Source organism: Solanum verrucosum, unplaced genomic scaffold (assembly GCF_900185275.1).
Source record: "Solanum verrucosum unplaced genomic scaffold, falcon-dt-bn FXZP01000237.1, whole genome shotgun sequence".
Taxonomy (NCBI): Eukaryota; Viridiplantae; Streptophyta; class Magnoliopsida; order Solanales; family Solanaceae; genus Solanum; species Solanum verrucosum.
In genome coordinates, this window is record NW_026020069.1 from 402,623 (window position 1) to 412,236 (window position 9,614).

At 34.7% G+C, this 9,614-nt stretch overlaps 1 long non-coding RNA gene across 1 annotated transcript; it reads left to right on the forward strand.

Annotated features, from left to right (window-relative positions):
- Positions 1-7,604: 7,604 nt before the first annotated feature.
- Positions 7,605-8,057, forward strand: LOC125823806 (uncharacterized). The gene is made up of 3 exons (XR_007442731.1): positions 7,605-7,671; positions 7,773-7,865; positions 7,969-8,057. It is a non-coding gene; the product is annotated as an uncharacterized LOC125823806 (long non-coding RNA).
- Positions 8,058-9,614: the final 1,557 nt, after the last annotated feature.

Genomic DNA, 9,614 nt, shown 5'->3' on the forward strand with positions numbered 1-9,614 from the left:
TTTCAGGTTTTACTGAGAGGAGATTAATATTATGCAGACACCAAAAGCAAGGTATTTTTGATCTCTTAACAGTAAAATGACTATATTTCATCCTTGAAATAATGACATACATTTCAGTAGTTATTATTATGTATATATTAGAAACAAGAATGGTGACAAAGTACTCGAAACTCGAAACTCACTATGAATCTGATCATCTCATAACACATGATTCTGATTCTGATGAAATATATTTCTGTTGTTAATGATTTAATGATTGTTATTGAAAGATTAAATATTAATATCTTCTTCTAGGAATTCAAATATCCCATCAAAAGATTGGATGGATTTAGCAAGGTATAGCAAAGAGTATATTGCTGGTGTTGAATCATTCCTAGATTTTGCTTACTCTTATGGAGATCCTCAAGGAGAGGAAATTCAGTGTCCATGTGCAAAATGTTGTAATATTCGTTGGACTCGAAGGAATGTAGTGTATGATCATCTAATATGTTATGGATTTGTTAAAGGCTATACTAGATGGATCAATCACGGGGAATGGGATATCAACTTGAATGTTGACGATGATATGGATTACTCACGTGATGATATTGATGGGTTGTTGAATGATCAATTTAGAGATGTTGCACAGGCTGAAGGAGTTTATGATGGTCCAAATGAAGATGCCAAGAAATTCTATAACTTAGTTGAAGAGGCAAGCCAAGAATTATATCCTGGTTGTTCAGGATTCTCTAAATTATCATTCACACTTCATTTATATTTGTTGAAGTGTCTACATGGATGGAGCAATGAATCATTCACTTCTCTTTTAGAGTTGTTAAAAGAGGTGATGCCCGAGTTGAACATTCCTCCGTCTTACAATAAAACCAAGTCTATGGTTAAGAATCTTGATCTTGATTATGAGAAAATTGATGCATGTCCCAATGATTGCATGTTGTTCAGGAATGATCATAAGGATGATGAATTTTGTCATACTTGTGGAGCTTCACGATATATTAAATCTCCTGAAGTTGATAGCGAGCTTGAGCCTTCAAAAAAACAACATCGAGTTTCAGCAAAGACTTTGAGACACTTTCCAATAATTCCTAGACTCAAAAGACTATTTATGTGCTCAAAGACGGCAAATTATTTGAGGTGGCATGACGAGGAGCGTTCTAAAGATGGAAAGTTAAGGCATCCCGCTGATGGTCTAGCATGGAAAGATTTTGATAGGTTGCATCCAAATTTCGCACTAGATTGTCGCAATGTGAGACTTGGCTTGTCAAGTGATGGATTCAATCCATTTCGAAGCATGAGTATATCACATAACACATGGCCAGTTATGTTGATGGTGTATAACCTGCCGCCTTGGATGTGCATGAAATCTGAATATTCTATACTTCCTTTGCTTATACCTGGGCCGTGATCACCTGGAAATGACATTGATATTAACTTACAACCATTGATAGATGAGTTAAAATTATTGTGGGATTCTGGGGTTGAAACATATGATGCTTCAAGAAATCAAACTTTTCAAATGCGGGCAGCTCTTATGTGGACAATCAATGACTTTCCTACATATGCTATGTTATCTGGTTGGAGTACAAAAGGAAAGTTTGCTTGCCCTTGTTGTAACTATGGCACTAATTCTCATTATCTTAAACATAGTCGAAAAATATGTTATATGGATCATCGTGTTTTTCTACCCATGGATCATCCATGGAGATCTAACAAAAGATCTTTCAATGGAAAAACTGAATTCAGGCCTCCTCCACCTTTCTTAAAGGGAACTGATGTGCTTAATAACTTACATGATTTTGAAATTGTGTTTGGAAAGAAGAGAAAGAGATCAAATGATGGCCCATGGAAAAAAAGGTCAATTTTTTTTGAATTACATTATTGGCAGCACAACTTGTTACGCCACAACCTTGATGTAATGCACATAGAGAAGAACATAGTTGATAGCATACTTGGAACTCTTTTGGATATTTCTGGCAAAACAAAGGATCATGTAAAAGCCCGATATTATTTAAAAGATATGGGAATTAGGAAGAACCTTCATCCAAAAGATACAGAAGATAGTAAGAGAACAAAGTTTGCAAAGGTGTGCTTCTCAATGACAAATGGAGAGAAATCTATTTTTTGTGGAGTTTTAAAGACAGCCAAGTTACCTGATGGTAGTGCCTCCAATATATCTAAGTGTGTGCACTTGGATGAAAGAAAAGTGTCTAATTAGAAAACCCATGATGCTCATTTCATGTTACATTACTTGCTTCCAATACCAATTAAAAGCATTATTCCTGATCATGTGGCTATTCCTTTGATTCGTCTTAGTTCCTTCTTCCGTCGTTTGTGTCAAAAAGTAATCACATTGGAGGAACTAGATTGCTTAGAAGTAGAGATCATAGAAACAATAAATCAGTTGGAGCGAATTTTTCCTCCTTCATTTTTTGATATAATGATTCATTTGCCCATCCATTTGGCGAATGAAGTGAGATTAGGAGGTCTAGTTCAAAATCGATGGATGTATTCCACTGAAAGAGAAATGGGTACATTCAAATCATACATCTGCAACAGACATTATCCAGAAGGTTGCATAGCAGAGACACGAGTGGGAATAGATTGTATGAATTTATTCTGTAAATATCTGCATAGGGGTGTTTATACTAGATTTAACAGAAGAGCCCGAAATAATGATGAATGTGACCCAAGTGATGCAGAAACTGTGAGTTTGTTTCCTAACAAAGGAGTTCCTTTAGGAGCAAATAAAACTGATCCATTCATTTTAGATAACAAGTCACTAAGTCAGGCACATATATACTTATTGGGAAATTGTGACGAGGTTCAAGAATATATTAGGTACCTTAATTTGAATATAGTATTCTTTTTGTATAATTCATTTTAACTTATTTTATTTATTATTTTAACAAAAAAAAGTACATGTTGTGTAGAGAGCATGAGCAAGAGGTTAATAATCAGCCACGAAGATCTAAATGGAACAAGGCCAAGAATCATTGTCAAAACTTCTCTCAATGGTTTGAAACTCGTGCTTTGCAAGAGGATGTGCCTGATTTGATAAAATAATTGTCTAGAGGACCAAATTCCGTTGCAAAAAGATATTTTGGGTATCTCATCAATGGATATAGATTCCATGTTAGGCAGCGTGATGCAAGGCGTAAAACACAAAATAGTGGTGTTACACTAGTTGCCTCAACTACAAGCTTTGCAAGCTCAAAGGATAAAAATCTGATTGCTGCAGATTTGACTTATTATGGTAGAATAGTTGATATTGTTGAATTAGACTATTACGGTCATTTTAATGTTGTTCTATTTAAGTGTGATTGGTATGAGGTTGAAAATGATGCTTATGGCCTTAGTTATGTCTATTTTAACAAGAGATGCTCTCAGGAAGAGCCTTTTGTGCTTGGATCTCATGTACACCAATGCTTCTATGTGCAAGATCCATATGATCAAGATAGACATTATGTTATGAAGACTGTTCCAAGAGACTTGTTTAACACGGGTGATGAAGTTGAATCTAATCTCCCACAAAGTTATGAAAACGAGCCTTCTGAACATTTGATGGGACCATCTATACCAAAAGATAATGGTGAAATACTCTTAACAAGGACTGCTGTACCAGAAACAATTATTGATGTGCCTTCGGAGGAATTTGTTACTCAACAACTTGAAGTCGAGTATGAAGAGGAGTTTGAAGATGAATCTGTAGATGAGTTTGAAGACGAGTCTGAAAATGAGTATGAAGATGAGTCTGAAAATGAGTATGAAGATGAGTTTGAAGATGAGTTTGAAGATGACACACCATGAGTTTCATTATTTTTTTGATGACCATATAGTGCTCACTTACTGTTTTTGTAAATTAATTATTTTCTTGGTACAAACACATTAAGATATGTAATATGTGGAATTGAAGATTAGATCGCTACAATGTTTAAGTATTCTGATTATTATTTTATTGATGAACCTGTACTTCTAGCTGAATATTGTTTTATTTTGTTGTTTGTTATTTATATACTTATTTGTTTCGTTATATTATCAGTTAGTAGGTATTAGAGGCAGAACAGTGAGCTCTGCAGTTTGAAGTCGTTTACAGTATATATAGTGCTGGAAGTTCTGGAAACTCAACTGCTGCAATATTATACAGTGCTGGAAATTTTGGAAATTCAGCTGCTGCAATCTGCTATAATATAGTGCTGGAAATTCTGAATAGAGTTGAGCTTTTCTATAACTTCTATAGAGTTGGAAATTATGGAAAGAGTTGGTTTGTGAGTTCTGCAGATGCACAAGACATAGGAAGGACAATGTTTCAAATTAATAAGCTATCCATCTATCAACCTTATATCAAAATTATATTGCTGCTACTTCTTTCACTTAAAGAACCTTTTATTTTGTAGGTTTACTTACCACAGGGAAAGAAATCAAAGAGATTAAATGAGGAACCTGTACTTCTAGCTGAATATTGTTTTATTTTGTTGTTTGTTATTTATATACTTATTTGTGTCTTTTTATTATTAGGCAGTAGGCATTAGAGGCAGAACAGTGAGCTCTGCAATTTGAAGTCGTTTCTGGTTTTGTCACAGTCCCGAGTTCGTCGCTCTGAGAAAGGTACAACTATTTACCTTTAAGTAATTTAAGTAATGAGAAGATGTCCAGTTGGAGTTGACCCTGCAGAATGTTTTTACTGTAATTCCCCTGTACTTGACACTATTGAACATATTTTCAACTCTGGAAGTTTTGCCAGAAAGGTCTGGGGTTCTTTGTTGTTTCCCTGGGTATCCAAAAGGATTATATTCCTCTTAAATACATGGTAATGACATGGTGGAACACTGTGCACATAAAGGAGTCTATTTGGTTGTTTCATAATGCTTTAGTTAATATGATTTGGTTAAGTAATTTATGTTTGGTATAGCTGGTTAGAAGGTAAAGTATTTATATATAAAATTGTGGCTCTAGGTAAAGTATTCTTAATGGTTGTATAGGTTATAAGATTAGTTTAGTTGTGGCTACGGGGATATTGTGTATGTACAACTTATAGACTTAGTTTACAGTATATATAGTGCTGGAAGTTCTGGAAACTCAACTGCTGCAATATTATACAGTGCTGGAAATTTTGGAAACTCAGCTGCTGCAATCTGCTATAATATAGTGCTGGAAATTCTGAAAAGAGTTGAGCTTTTCTATAACTTCTATAGAGTTGGAAATTCTGGAAATAGTTGGTTTGTGAGTTCTGCAGATGCACAAGACATAGGAAGGACAATGTTTCAAATTAATAAGCTATCCATCTATCAACCTTATATCAAAATTATATTGCTGCTACTTCTTTCACTTAAAGAAACTTTTATTTTGTAGGTTTACTTACCACAGGGAAAGAAATCAAAAAGATTAAATGAGGAACCTGTACTTCTAGCTGAATATTGTTTTATTTTGCTGTTTGTTATTTATATACTTATTTGTTTCCTTTTATTATCAGGCAGTAGGCATTAGAGGCAGAACAGTGAGCTCTGCAGTTTGAAGTCGTTTCTGGTTTTGTCGCAGTCCTGAGTTTGTCGCTCCGAGAAAGGTACAACTATTTACCTTTAAGTAATTTAAGTAATGAGAAGCTGTCCAGTTTTGTAGTTGACTCTGCAGAATGTTTTTGCTGTAATTCCCCTGAACTTGACACTATTGAACATATTTTCAACTCTAGAAGTTTTGCCAGAAAGGTCTGGGGTTCTTTGCTGTTTCCCTGGGTATCCAAAAGGATTATATTCCTCTTAAATACATGGTGATGAGATGGTGGAACACTGTGCACAGAAATGAGCCTGTTTGGTTGTTTCACAATGCTTTAGTTGATATGATTTGGTTAAGTAATTTATGTTTGGTATAGCTGGTTAGAAGGTAAAGTATTTATATATAAAATTGTGGCTCTAGGTAAAGTATTCTGAATGGTTGTACAGGTTATAAGATTAGTTTAGTTGTGGCTCCGGGGATATTGTGTATGTACAACTTATAGACTTAGTTTACAGTATATATAGTGCTGGAAGTTCTGGAAACTCAGCTGCTACAATATTATACAGTGCTGAAAATTCTGGAAACTCAGCTGCTACAAGCTGCTATAATACAGTGCTGGAAATTCTGGAAAGAGTTGAGCTTTTCTATAACTTCTATAGAGTTGGAAATTCTGGAAATAGTTGGTTTGTGGGTTCTGCAGATGCACAAGGCATAGGAAGGACATAGTTTCAAATTAATAAGCTATCCATCTGTCAACCTTATATCAAAATTATATTGCTGCTACTTCTTTCACTTAAAGAACCTTTTTATTTTGTAGGTTTACTTACCACAGGAAAAGAAATTAAAGAGATTAAAACAAAGCGAGAAGAATGAATCAATCAGCAATACTAAAGAAAAAGGGTCCGAATCCAAACAAAGCTCAAAGTCCATTCAAGAATCTGGATGTTGATATGCAGTACCGATCAAGTGCTGAATTGGCCAACAAATTCAAGATTAAGAGAGAACAACTTGCAAATGAACGCAATGATAGAGCTAAGAAAGAGCAGGCACCAATACCACATAAAAGAAAGAATTCTGAGGATTTCATTCCACAACAAGGAAATAGTAAATTGCTTGGGCACAAATCAGTAATTCAATCGTCTTTAATGGAAGAGCTTAGAACCTCACATATGATTGCAGGGAAAGGACAAACTAAACAGAGGTTATTTCAATCTGGAGAGTCCATTCAAGAGAAAGGAATTAAACTTCCTATGAATAACTCTAGGTTCCAAACATCATTCAAGGAAGGTGTTACTGCTTCAGTACATGTGACTGGAACAACACTAGGTAATGGAGAGGTACAACATGATAATGAGGATCTACTGAACTTCAAACAAGTGAAGAGGAAGTCGGTCCGACCAACTACCACTATTGATCTGTTTCTGGATAAGCAACAGATACACAATGAACATGATATTCATGATCCTATTATTAATGAACACAACAAAGGATTGGATGATCTTGTGGATCAAGAAGAACTCGGTGGAGATAAATGTGATGTCGAAGAGGAAATTAACATTGATTGTAGTACAAAAGGTATGTCTTAAACCATGTAAGATTTAGTACTCGTTATAAAAGAAATATCTTATTTCTTGTCAATTACATCAATCTAGAAATATCGAAGTCAAAAAAAGTTCGAGGACAAACAACATGTAAGGATATTCACGCAAGAAACTTGGAAGAAAGAAATGAGGTGGCATTTGATAAAGGACAAGCAGTGGGACCAACTAATAAGATAGTGTCACAATTAAGCAACTTTATAGGAACAATTGCAAGGAATCCTAGATTCATCAGCTTGATGTACACTAGTTGGCATACGGTGCCAAAGGATACTAAAAAGCGCATGTGGGAATATATCAATGTAAGAACAATCACTCTTGAGATTGCATATTTTATTATTTGTTTTTACATACTGAAGCTAAATATATTTTATTTTGCATAGTCCAAATTTCTAATTCCAGTAGAAGGAAAGAAGTGGGTGATGACTGGTCTTCGTGATGCTTGGAGGCGACACAAGCAAAAATTAAAGAGAAATTTTTTGATAAAAACAGTACCCTTGAGGATATGCTAGAAAAACATCCTGATGGCATTCCAGATAATCAATTCCGCCAGTTGATCGAGTATTGGAAACACCCAACTGTTCAAGTAAGGCTAAAATAGTGCATTTCTACTCATCGACATATTTTGCATCATATCTATTCTTTTTTTATTTATCAATTCAATTATCTCTTTTTATTTAATAATAGGACATATGCGAGATGAATTCTCAAAACAGGAAAAAACAAAAGTGGAGGCATCGAATGGGACCTATTAATTTTGCAAGAGTACGCGTGGCATTGGTAATACTTAGCTGACATTTCTTCAATAATCTGAATTTCAGTTTTTTGTACTTTATTAGAGCATACTGATGTTTTTTTTATTTTTTATTTATATAATCTGTAGCGTGCAGCCAAAGACAACAACGAAGAACCATCAAAGCCTGAAATGTTTATTGCAACTCGTACCAAGACGGGAAAGGAAATCCAGGCTGATACCCAAGTTGCAATAGTAAGTTTTTTAAAGAGGATTAGTAGTGAATTTGATTTAGACTTAAAATTTATATATTGTGGGGAGTTTTCCATTGAATTTTATCACGTATGTCTTCTTCTTCTTCTCTTTGTCGATGTCGCTGAATTGTTTGCTAGGAAAAATTGTCAGATTTTTTTAGTTCTTGATCGCTATCATAGGACTGGAAATGAAATAGTACTTACAATTCATTATGGATGCCAATTTTATTCAACAGGCTGAACTTTAAAATCGCCAAAATTCTGGGGAAACAGCTGATGATGCATTTAGGGCAGTGTTTGGAAAGGAGCAGCCTGGTCGACTTAGGTGCTATGGTAGATCAGTGACAATAAGTTCTTTGAATAAAGATGAGGAAATTAACAATCTAAAACAAAAGCATGCCAATGAAATCACTTCTCTAAAGGAAGAATTGAGAGAAGAAATGTGACATTTATTCACTCAATTGCTGCAAAACAACCCTGGATTGAATTTTCAAGATATACCAGGGTGTGTTGGATCTAACCTTGCTTCACCTATTGATGCAAGTAGTGCACAAGCTGTAAGAGGCACAAATCTTCCACATTCTTCAGGGTCAGCTCATGATTCGGTTCTTCAAAAGGTATTTTGTATTTCACATTTTCTGTTAATAGTCTGCATATTGTTTTTCTTCTAGTTGAGCTGGTGTTCTTGGTAAATAAATTCTGAACTTATTTTACTATCTTGAATCTTTGAAAGTTTACTTTATTTTTGTTACTCATTGTCTCCTTTAAGCTTCTATACCAATTTTTTTTTTATATTTTTAGTTGTATGAGTGTTGTATTGTGTTGAAGGAGGACTCTACTGATTTTGGGTTGTAGTTGTGTACTTTTATCCCCTGTTGTTTTACTGCTTTGAACTGTGATGGTTGTTGTGAGAGATGGTTTTAGTTTTCATTGCTTAAACTGATTCTCGTAGCTAAAGTTGTCCCTTTTTGTGAGTGACTTTGTTGTATTTTTGTGAGTGAGTTTGTTGTCACTTGTGCTAGATAAACTCTGTTCTGATGTGGTTTGAGTTGTCATCCTGTTGCTGCTGGTTCTTGTTTCTAGGAATCTGTCTTTCCTGTACTTTGGAATGTTGTATCTCAGCCTCTTTTTGTTGTCTTCTTTTAATTGCTTCTCTCTTTTTCTTGCTTGGTTTACCTTTTGATTTTATATAGAAACTATGAATCCATCTAATCCACATCTTGTCCTACTTGTAAGTAAGGTCCCAGAAAGTCTTAGTAATTGCAGCTTTGTTCCATAAATGCAAATTTGTAATATTCAATCCACCTGCAGATTTTGGAGTACATATTTTCTCCCAAGCAACCAGAGCCTTTTTGTTTATATGATTTGTACCTGTCCACACATAGCTCCTATAATGAGCCTCAATAAGTTTCACTACTTTGCTAGGTATTAGAAACAATTGTGCCCAATATGATTGTACACCAAACAAAATTGTTTGAACCAGCTGTACTGTAACACCCCGTATTCAAAATAGACAAAAATGCAGATTTTGAAAAGTTGCAG